This window comes from Halichoerus grypus, chromosome 4 (genome assembly GCF_964656455.1).
Source record: "Halichoerus grypus chromosome 4, mHalGry1.hap1.1, whole genome shotgun sequence".
Taxonomy (NCBI): domain Eukaryota; kingdom Metazoa; phylum Chordata; class Mammalia; order Carnivora; family Phocidae; genus Halichoerus; species Halichoerus grypus.
Window position 1 is genome coordinate 142,834,260 of NC_135715.1, and position 12,036 is coordinate 142,846,295.

Sequence of the window (12,036 nt, forward strand, 5' to 3'; positions counted from 1 at the left end):
ATCATTTTAGTGTCCTACTCTTATTAATATGTGCCCCTTGACTTCTATTTTACTCATTCTTGGAGGTAGGTGCATTTATGTATTTATTTGTTTTTTGTATAATGTGGGAACATATAAGTGATTGAGAAGGAATATAGTCTTGTCAGGCAAGTTGCTAAAAATTAATATGCATTAATTCAAGAAATTTTTATTCGGTAATCTAGTAAATAGGACTAAAATAATTCATAACACACGTGGCTTGCCTCAAAGAAGCTTATGGTCTAGTGGGGATACAGAAAAGTAAATGGATAATTATAAAACTGCACAATACAGGTGATGGTTGGGGAAAGTATGGAGTGCAAAATGAGCATAGGTGGGCACCTAATCCAGCCCAGGGACATCACTGTGGATGTGCCAGAAGACATGACATGTGAGTGGATGACTGGAGTTAGGCAGAATATGGGATTCTTTCTGGCAGAGTAAAGCAGCATGTACAGGAACCTAGAGGTGAGAGAGAACCATAAATGTCCAGGAACTGAAAGTAATTTATAATATGTATCTAAGGGGGAGGGGGCAGCAGGAAGAGATGAGGCTGCAGAGGAACGCAAAGAATTTGAGTTTGATCCTGAGGGCAAATTGGAGGGTTTCCACAGAGGAATAACATATAATACTAACATTAAAAAACAAATGAAACAGGGGCGTTTGGATGGCTCAGTCGGTGAGGTGTCTGCCTTCAACTCAGGTCATGATCCTGGGGTCCTGGGATCAAGCCCCAAATTAGGCTCCCTGCTCAGCGGGGAGTCTGCTTCTCCCTCTCCTTCTACCACTTTCCCCCTACTCATGCTCTCTCTCTCTCTTTGTCTCTCTCTCAAATAAGTAAATAAAATCTTTAAGAAAAATCAAAACAAATGAAACAGAACACTGACTGCAGTGTGGCAAATGATTTGGATTTGGAGTGGGGCAGAACTGGAGGCAAGGAGATCAGAGTGCTGTACCAATAAGCTAAGGTAGAGGTAATGGTAGCAGAACCAAAGGGGGAAGCACTAAGGAAGAAGAAAAGATGGATTCAAGGAATATTAAGAAGATAAAATCAATAGGCTTTGATGATTGATTCATTTAAAAAATATTTATTGGATTTCTATGTCCAAACATTATGGAGTAGCTGGTGTTACATATACCTGCTTGCCGTTAATAACTATGAAATTGGTATATGTGCTGCCGAAGCGAGCACAATAACTATGAAATTGGGACAAAATAAATAAAATAGTATCTGCAGGTATTACATAGCAGCTCAGTGTTGGGCTACAATGCTTGGGAAAGGGGAAACCCATGAGGTCAGCTCTAGATTCACATACTTCCTCCCAAAGGACATTGTCCAGACTATCATGTGGAGAGAGAGAACTCAAGAGAGCATCAGTTTTGCCAAATGAAGGATGTGTTTGTGGCTGTTCCGATGACTGATATTTGGATTTAGGACATCAAATATGGGAGACCTGCAGAGAAGAAACTCAAGAAATCTGAGTGGAAATTCTTCTCAGGTCCATGGTCAACTCCAGGACTATATACATGTGGGTCAGAATTCCAAAAGGTCTGGAAGAGAGCCTCCTCCAGAAGGATGAGAACTCAGGAGACATTTCAGTGCAGGGAAGATGTGGGAGTGCGAGCCTACCCAGAGTGAGGATTCCCTGATGAAACCCCTAGACAGTTAATTGGATCCTAGAAAGCACATGGCAGGAGTCTTATGTCTTAAGAGTGAAAGTAAAATGAGAATAGAGTATCCTAACAAAGCCTAAAGCCAGCTCTCAATAGGATAAGCTACATCTGCATCTGCAGTAATGTCGTTGCCCTGTCATAGACAAAACGCAACCATCTTGAGAAGAGGACAAATCGTGCAGAGCCTCCAACATGTACTATCCCCAAGGCTGAGCATTCAATAAAAAATTATTACACGTGCAAGGGGGGAGGAAAAACATCTGATAATGAGGTGACAAGACTATAAAAGTGAACCTAGAAATAGTGCTGACAAGAACTTTATAGAGTTTCCTATATGCAGATACTAGTTCAGCTGTGTGCAAGACAATCTCTGAACTCCTACAATTTATATCTTAGAGAAAACAGACAACAGACAAGATGGATCAGTAAAATATTGAGTATGTTAGATTATGAAGAAATGCTTTGGAGAAAAAGAAAGCATGGCAAGGAGATAGGGAGTATTGAGAGGGTGGGGTTTATGTGGGGGGCCAGGAAAAGCATTAGTGTATTGGGCTGATGGAAAGGGAAATTAAAAGATGACAATCATGTTTTGAGCTTGTACTTTTATATTGCCTGGAGATGGACAACACAAGAGGAGGAGCAGAATTGTTTGTCAGAAGATGCTATTTTGAGAATGCTTAGTGTGAGATGTTGGTGAGGCTTTAATTGGACACGAGAATTTGGAGAGCAGAAGATGTCTGTTCTAGAGATGTTAATTTGGAATTGATGAGCATACGATAACAGCTATGACTAACAGATAGTGTAAAACGAGAAGGGAAAAACCATAAAGTACTTCAGGATTTAAAATACAGACATGACCAAATGAAGGGTGGCAAGTTCAGGCAAAAAAGACCGGGCCCTGCGCAGAGACCACTTCCAAAGATGATTCGGTGAATTGAGACTGTTCCCCAGACACACCTTGAGAAGAACAAGCTGAGAATGGCAGGGCCATATTAAGGGAGGTGACATCAGTGTCACCTCCAGGACAGTAGATTGCCCCTTCTAGGACACTTGGATTAAATGTGGGAAGCAGGCTGCACTGATACCCATGAAAATCTCAGACCCTGCCAGGTCCACTGTTGTCTCCTGTATTGTCACAACTGGAAATATAAGCTCTTGGTTGGGACCTCTGGGGACACCTTTCAGTTCAGAGTGCCTGCCTTCCACAACCTCCACCCCAGCATTGACCAAAGACTAAGATAGAAGGAGTCTCAGAGGGGGATATCCTTGGGACCTTTGTAGCAAGACCAGGTTTCTATGAATGGGGAGAGGGGGAATGAGCCTCACCCAGGGACAGGTCCCCCTGTGCCTGACACACACATGCAGAAGAAGGAAATGGCATGGCCCTGCCATGACCCTCCAGGTGTGCTGTAGGGCCTGGTGAGCCGAGAGAGACCTGAGCTCCAGGCTTCAGTCAGCTGGTCAACATCCCCCATGTACTGTGTAAATAGCCTCCCTTTCTCTGCATCAAGCAGAGCAAAGGAAGGCAGCCTGCTGCCCCCCTCCCCCAGACCAACTGATGTTAGCCCCAGTTGCCAGGTGCTGGTTTGTATTGGAGACGGAACCCTCCTTGGGGTTCCGAGTGGTCACCGGTGGCCCAGCGGACACTGGCAATCGGAGGCAAAGCTTGGAGGTCCTTCGGAGACATGGAGGGCCAACTGGTGACCACCAAAATGTCTCCCCATCTGGTCCTGGAGCAGCTATGGACTGCTCTGGTGGTGATGTATGAATGTGTGACATGTGCCAGGAGTCTCTGGGTTTCACCGGGAGATCCTGGTGTGCACTGTGGTGATGGCGTTCATAGTAACTAGTCAACACGGTTTAATGAGAGGAGAGGGGCTGCTCAGGAGGTGTTTTGCCCAGGGTGAAGTGTCTGGGAAAGGCGTGGAGGAGATGGGACCAGAGACACAAGCCTGTGAAGCCCTCATGTCATCTGTGGGGAGAATGGAAATCCCAGCTGGTCTTCGGTGCAGCACATGGTGCAACTGCTTAAGGAAGGTCAGAAAAGCCAGCCTGCTAACCTTTCCCAGGTGAATGATGGAAATCCTATCTTGGGAGCATCATGGGACCATGGAGAACCCCCTGGGAGGAAAACAACAGATGACTCCAATGACAGCCCTGATCTGCAGGGACATCCAGACCCACTGGTCCAAGAAACCACCAGCTAACTGCAGGTGCAGAGTTCAGGCAAAGGCAGAGGAGAAAGGAAGACAGGGGCTCCAGAATCCAGGGGGACAGCGGGACACCAGCAAGGATGGGAGGCAACTCCAGACCCTGGGCCAGACCATGCCGAAGATGCTGCATGAGCTGGAGCTCATGAGATGTCATGCGGAAGGTGGGGGCTCAGAAGGAGAGGAAGCAGGAAGGCAGAGACTGGCAATGGCCCTGTCCACCTGTCAGCAGTCCCTCAGAAGGGCACCACTGACCATGGCGACTTCAATGGGCCCTTGGACGGTCCCGACACAGAGAAAGAAGAGCTGTCCAGGGAAATGTGGAGGAAAATCAGAGGACTGCAGAGCTCACAGGACAAATAATGCACCTCCAAGCTGGGGAAGTGTCTTTGCCCTTTGAAAATGCCCAGCTGGAAAGTGAGATTCAGAAGCTCCAGCTGAAGCTCCAAATACAGCCTGAGATTTGTGGAGAGCATGTCCTGTAACTAGAGAGAAAGTGGGCTGAGGAGGAAACACACCATGTGGAAATGGAGAAGCAGCTCCCCAAGGCATGCAGGAGCAGAATGCCATCCATCACACCTGCAACCTCTACAGGAAGATGGCCGAGGACCTGGGTAGAGGGTTGCAGAGAACCACCTCCTCTCACGAGGAGGAGGTCCTTCTGTGTGAGGAGGGAAGTCAGAAGAGCCGGAGGGCCACTCTGTTGGCAGAGAGAGAGCTCCAGGAGCTGAGGAGAGAAAGCCATGGCCTTAGGCAGAGGCCCCATCGGGCCAAGGGTCCAGCCAAGGGTCCAGCAGAAGTTTACTCATGCATCTGCTGCTCCTCCTGCAGCCCTCGAGGGCCAGGGGCTCCCCCTGCGTCCCCAGGTGCCCCAGGAGAAGCATGGGTGCACTGGCCAGGCTCTGACTCAGCTTCCCAGTAGCCAGGCCCTGGACGCCCACACCCAGGGCACAATCGCTCCTGTGCTTCACCCCCAAGCCATGGCCATTGCTTTTTAAGTTTAGGTCAACCCTGTTATTTAGTTGATGCTACATAGTTCTCAGTGACGTTCCCTCTAGCAGATGAGTGTGAGATGCTATTTTTCAGTAAGTGTTTATTAAACATAAAATAAAATAAAATACAGATATGAGACCTAAAAGTGTATCAGTGAGACTAATAAATGACTGGATCGATGGGATGATCCAGTAGAACACATTGTCATGGAAGTCAGATGTTTTTCCAGGAGGAAGTGGTCAGCAATACCAGGCGCTGATAAATCAAACCGTTTTCTTGGATTTAGAAACAAAGAACTTGGTAAAAATTGATGAGACTTATGATTAAAACGGGAGGCAGGATTCAGAGGGCATTGAGATGAGGAGAAAATAAGAGGTATATTTGTTAAGATATAAACAACTCTGAATCTGGCTTTTAAGGGCGCTAGTTGAAGAGGATTGTCAGGTTCTGGGAGTGAGAAGAGTGTGTGTGTGTTAAGAATGAAAGACTTAAACACATTTAAGTGTACTTACACTTTTTGAAGGACTACTTAACTATGCAATGTAGATGGGAAAAAGATGAGAGCATGGTGATGTCTAGATTAGGTACATGGTATTTTAATTTCTAGGATGATTCTCTAGTGGCACTCTTGAGTCACAGAGGAAAATTTTAACTCTTGTTTCACAGTTACTCAAGTGATATTAATGTCAAATCTTGCACACCAGAACTTCTAGCTTTATCTCAGATTTTCTCTCATTTAACTAGTTATAAGTAGTTTTATTTAAAATATTTTAAAAGATACAAACTTTATGGCAATTTTTCTTTATTTAACATTGGCTCAAGTGAAATTTTAGTGTAGCTCAGTTTATTTATATCTGAAATTAAACTAAAAACATTGCTGCAATCACTGTTTGTGAGATTGGAATCTCAAAATTAATTTTAAATGGATGCATCTTTTGTTATGTACATAGTTAAACTTTCCTTTGTGTTTACACACATTATTCTTTGAACAGATCTTTAAAATGTTTTTCTCAGTCTTCTTTAACTACTGAGCCCAAATTACAATCATTGGTATTTTAGTCAGTAATTGAGTATTTCCAAAACTTTTAAAGATTTATATGCTAATGGAATTTCTTCTATTAATGGATGTATATGGACAATGTGTACATACTTTTAGAAGTCCATTATCTTCATTATTCAAGTTCAGGTAAGAAATATTAATTCAAGATGGTCCTGATTAAACTTCCAGGAATAAAGTGATAAAAAATCCTAATATTTCTGAGAACTTGTGCCATAATATCCCCCCAAAAAAAGGAAATTTTGAAGGACATTTTTATGTTAGTGGAAATGAATTGTGACAAAAACATACTCATTGAATGTATTAAAATTGAATGTATTAAAATGGGCTTGCCTCTGACAAGATAGACATCAGTACTAAGAACTGATAATTATTACAGATTTACTAATAGAAATACATATTTTTTCAAGGCTCACCAGCTGATGTTTGAGGCATTCAATTTTTCAGACTAATTTGGGAATTTTTTCCTGAGTTTTGATGGTTTTACAGTTTGTTATTCATCTTGATATCTTCTGCACTGAAAACATCTTGTTATCCTAAAGTGTCTCTTTATTCATGAATGGAGATCATCAAGAAAGATAAACTATTCCAACAAGTCATTTTGAAGAACTAATTATTGTTTTATTATACTGCTAATGCTCAAAGTGATCATATGATGCTTAGGCTATCTTGGTTCTGATAAACTTGAAAACAACCAAAAGAATTTAGTGGGAATAATGACACTCTCTTATGTTGCTTGAGGGAGTATATTGAACAGGGTGACTTGCTGTGCTCTTCAAACCAAGAGGGGAGATTATTCTTAACAGGGCACAAAACCAGGTACTGATCTGTGTTCAGTTTAGCATTTCTGAAAGTCTAGAAACATCTTGAAATATATAGTTTAGTATGTGGTTTATATTTCATGAAGTTTATATTCTAAAGACAAATATGATTCATTACTTGGGAATTAAAGTCAAATTTTCACCTCAATAGGCTAAAGGTAGTTTAGCACATAAATACCTCTTCTGAAGGAACTTACATGATTGACCTGGTGTAATGGAGTATTTGGATTTGAAGTTAGACTCCCAAACTTTTCCTTATGTGGATGGAGGCTGAAGGAGAGAAATACACATCTTTTTTACCCTGCTGTCCAGTAGTTGTTTTCATCTGAGGTGTGGTTGCTTTCCAGCCACAGGTGGTCTGACCCAGTGGCTGTGCCTCCCTATAAGTCATTAAACCAAGGCTACTGAAGGGAAAGCTTCACTCTCCCTCCCTCCCCGTCATATCTTATCAAGAGTACTAGTGGGTTCTTTGTCTTATACTTTCAGGCCTTTTGGAGGACACTAAATAGCCATGCTCTCAAGAAATTAGTCTCTGATTTCCATACAAGGACTAGGTCTGATATGGGGAGTAAGAGTCAGTCACTTTACCTGCTTTTGGGAAGGTATTTTACACAAGGTCTGCTGGATTATAATTTTGTGCTGCTTGGAATGGTGATTCTGAGCTTTATGTCTTTGTATACCAGTTTCCATGTGTCCCTGGATTTTCCTGGAGTTTTGTGGAAAGACACATTAAAGAAAATTACAGCTCTTTACAACTCTTCTGTGTGCATAAAAGTGACTAATTAATCCTTGGTGTTGGTGGGCCCAAGAGAATGAGTGTACCAACAAGTCATCCAGTCAGGCATCACCAGTAATAAAGGAACCAGAAACGTGTTCTTGTAATTTAAAGCCAAACCTGACTTCAGTTTAAAGACGGCTCCTGATCTAATTGTGGCCTTGCTTATGGTAGTTAATTTTATGTATCAAGTTAACTGGGCCATGATGCCCAGATATTAGGTCAAACATTATTCTGAATGTTTCTGTGAAGGTGCTTTTATGGATGAGATTACCATTTAAATCTGTGGACTTTGAGTAAAGCACTCTCCATAGATGGATGAGTTTTATCCAGTCAGCTGAAGGCCTTACTAGAATGAAGATTGACCTTCCAGGGCAAGAAGGAATTCTGGCAGCAGACTGCCTGTAGACTCAATTTGCAATTCTTCCCTTCGTCTCCAGTCTGTTGGCCTCCTCCATCAGATTTTGGGTTTGCCAAGCCTCCACAATCAGGTGAACCAATTCCTTAAAATAAATCTCTCTATATACATATATCCTGTTGCTTCTGTTTCTCTGAACAACCCTGGCCCATTATGTAATCATACCATTACCATAATGCCTGGCACATGAGAGGAACTTAAAATTATTGAATGAATTGATTAATGAATACAAATATATACCTGGAATTTTATTTGAAAAAAAAATAGCTCAATATTGAATCTTGAGGTGATAAAGAATGGTTCTTGACACCTTTGAATCCAAAAATTGAAACTAAGGTGCAACCTTCCTTGCACTTGTTAAACTTGGCTTCAAAAAGATGTACTAGTTTAGGGAACAAAAGATCTGCATTCTAGTCTTGGCATTGCTTATCATTAGCTTTGTGACCCTTGATCTCTCTAGGTCTCCACTTGTTTCTTCAACTGTAAAATGACAGATGTGAGTAAGTTGATTTTTCAAGTCCCTTCGGTTGTAAAATGTCTTAATTCTGTAAATTCCTCTTATGGACCCTGCTACTGTGGTTATTCTGAGTGTATCACTAAATCCCATGGACTCCACTAACCAGCTGCCAATGCAGTGATATCGTAGGGCACATCAAGTCCTAAGAGTTACGTGGTTAAGGGAGAAATAAGAGTGCTGTCACTGAATGCTACGGTGTTTCCTCTCCCCAGTAGGCACTGCAGAGAAAACTTGGAGACAGCAGAAGTTTACTACATTTACAATTGACAGATGAATGTTAAAATCCCTCTCACATTTTTCTTTGAGAGTAAAGGAAAGAAGGCCGCATCACTAAATTGTATCATGAATAAAAGTTCTCTCATTTACATTCATTGCCTTGCCTGCCCAGGAACTTGGTTATTTGGCAGCAACTTAATGTCTGGAGAAAGCTATAGGTTATTTTGCAACCCACACTTAATAGTATTGTCTAACAAATCTGATTTAATCTTTTCATTTTGTTGTCAATTTGAGAGTACAACACCAGCTCTAAACAATAAAATTTTAATGACTGGAACAATATTTTATGTTTAATCTCCAAACATATTTCTTTTATAGGAAATTCTGTGAATTTTCTGTCATATACATTGAATGGAGACATTCATCTGAGCTGAAAAAGAAAAGATCATTGCAATTGTGAATCTTGTCAAAGGACAAATGAAAATGTGTTCATCTTGGAGAAGGCATAAGTTACAAAGTGCCTGCTTTTATTAAAAATCACGGGAAAAAAATTAAATATCAGCAAGATCAACATTAATTGGAATCTCAGGGTTTTTTCTCCCCCTAAAATAAAGTTGCTTTTTTGTTGTTGAAAACTCAATATTTGGTAGCAGAAAATATAGACAAAAGAACATTTCAAATAATGAGAATCCCACCCACCCAACAATAGCTATGCTTAATGCATTGGTGTTTATTTTTTCGTAAGGTTTTTTTATATACACCTGTCCCCCTTCCCAACTCACAAACACAAATCTGCACATAAACCAGATGTCTTCAAGACTGACTAGTCTGGGGGTGCCTGGGTGGCTCAGTCGTTAAGTGTCTGCCTTTGGCTCACATCATAGTCCCAGGGTCCTGGGATCGAGCCCTGCATCAGACTCCCTGCTCCGTGGGAAACCTGCTTCTCCCTCTCCCACTCCCCCTGTTTGTGTTCCCTCTCTCACTGTGTCTCTCTCTGTCAAATAAAATCTTAAAAAAAAAAAAAAAAGACTGACTAGTCTGTGACATCAAACTGAGGCCATTTCTCCTCTAATATTAAAATTATGAACTTCCAATCCTCCACATGACCATAGTTATAGAACCCTTGTCTTTCCTTGCATCTTAATGTTTTATGGGATTGGCCAAGAATCCCAACGTTTTTGACTCAAGCTGGAGGAATGCTCTCATGCATCTCACCTTGATGCGGAACCTGGCCGGCCCTTGGCATGCCCCATCTGCCTCCCTGTACCTACTTCACACAGCATTTCCTTGGTTTGCGGGAGAAGGAGGCACCTTCCCTGGGTGCTCAGTTCAGTTATGGACATGCCTCTCCCAACCTGATAAGCCTCAGAGGATTATTTTTTTTTTCTTCTCAAGGTACACTTCTAGGTACTCAAGTGACTGGATCAGGCGTTAGCTTTACACTGTTGGCAAAACCAAGTCTCTTCTGATGGCATAGGTCAAGTGTTGAGAGAAGACCCTAAGTCCAGACCTGCTGACTCTAGCTTCCTAGGTTTTTTTTTCCCCAGATTCCAGTTGTTCTTTCTTCCATTCAGGTCTCAGCCAGGGCGCCCCCTGCTTCAAAAGAGCAGATATTTGAATCACAAAATGAACTGAATTTTAACATAGATCCTTTTTCTTCTAGAAATTATCTTGACTCCTATGTAAATTTGTGGATATCATTGAATACCTGGGGGAAGGGGCTCATCTGCGTCACCAATCAAGAGCATCTCAGAGATGGGCCTTGCCTTGCCAAATATACCTAATTATCATTTTTTCCTCTGAACATTAGCTAGGTACCGGTCTTGCAGGAACATTTCTGCTAGGAAAGATGGGTAGCATAATGGTTACATAAACAACCACTGGATCCAGATAGCTCACATTTAAAGCTCTGCTCTATCATTTGCTGGCTGATGACCTTGTGAAATTTACCCAACAGCTGTCCCCATCAATAAAACAGGGCTGATGACAATTGTACCTTTCTCATATGTAGTTATGGGGACTAAATGTATGAATACTAACATTGTTCCTGGTTCATAGTGAGGGCTCAATTAACATTAGCCATTACTGCTTCAGTGATTGTAATAATTAAAAGGGCTTCCAAAAGTTATTCCATCCAGAACAATCAAAAGAGAAGTATCATTACTGAAGCTAAAAAATTGATAGTAAATTTTAAATATCACTTTTCCATTATATAAAAAAATAAAGTCTTAATCCCTTGGTGCCCTGTTTTGCACCATTTAATTTTAAATGTTGTTTTTTTAAGCCCATACATTTTTGTAGTTTTTCTACAACTCCCCACAATATATTGTGAAACTCTTCTCCTTGTCAAACGCTATACTTCTATAATATTTTAAAATTTATTATCCTATTTATAGAACTATATTTTATCAATCACTTCTTGTTTTCTTGTTTCCAGTGTTATAAATGTTAATGAAAGAAGGTCTCATGAGTAGGTGGTCACATGGCTTCTGAATTATTTTCTTGAGACAATACCAGAAAAGAAATTTTAAAGCTTTAAAAATATACTGCTAAATTGCCTCCAGACACACTTACTAGTTTATACCAGAGTCAGTGGCCCTGCCCCTTCACCAATAGAGAGCACTTAAAAACTAAATGTTTAATAATTTGATAGAAAAAGCATGTTGCCATATGTGTATTTCTTTACTAATAGGTTGAATGGTTTTTGTAATAGACTTTTTTTTAAAGATTTATTTTAGAGAGAGAGGGAGAGCATGGCAGGGGGGCAAGGAGGAGGGGATAGGGAGACGGAAAGGGAGAGACTCTCCAGCAGTCTCTGCTGAGTGCAGAGCCTTAGGTGGGGCTCGATCCCATGACTCTGAAAGCATGACTTGAGCTGAAACCAAGAGTCAGACACCCAACAAACTGAGCTACCCCGGCCCCCCTAGACTTTATTTTTTAGAGCAGTTTTAGGTTCACGGTGAAATTGAGAGGAAGAAATTTCCCATATATCCCAGCCCCCACATATACATAATGTCTGTCACTATCAACATCCCCCACTAGAGTGGGTACATTTGTCCCAATGATGAACATACACTGACACATCATTATCACCCAGAGTCCATAGTTTATATTAGAGTTCACTGTTGGTGTCACGGTAGGTTTTTAATCTATTCTTTTTCAGTTAGTTATGTTCCTAGCCTATTTTTCCTTTTTTTGCTTTTTTAAAAAGATTTTTTAATTTATTCATTAGAGAGAGAGAGAGAGCACGAGAAGGGGGGAGGGTCAGAGGGAAAGGGAGAAGAAGACTCCCCGCTGAGCTAGGAGCCTGATGCGGGACTCGGTCCCAGGACCCTGG

General features: G+C 41.5%; 1 long non-coding RNA gene across 1 annotated transcript in view; it reads left to right on the forward strand.

The window, feature by feature from the left end:
* Nucleotides 1-9,692, forward strand: part of LOC144381636 (uncharacterized) — a 126,472-nt gene extending 116,780 nt beyond the window's left edge. The window contains exon 4 of the long non-coding RNA XR_013447246.1: nt 9,078-9,692. This is a non-coding gene — a long non-coding RNA (uncharacterized LOC144381636). The remainder of the gene's footprint in view (nt 1-9,077) is intronic.
* The last annotated feature ends 2,344 nt before the right edge of the window (nt 9,693-12,036 follow it).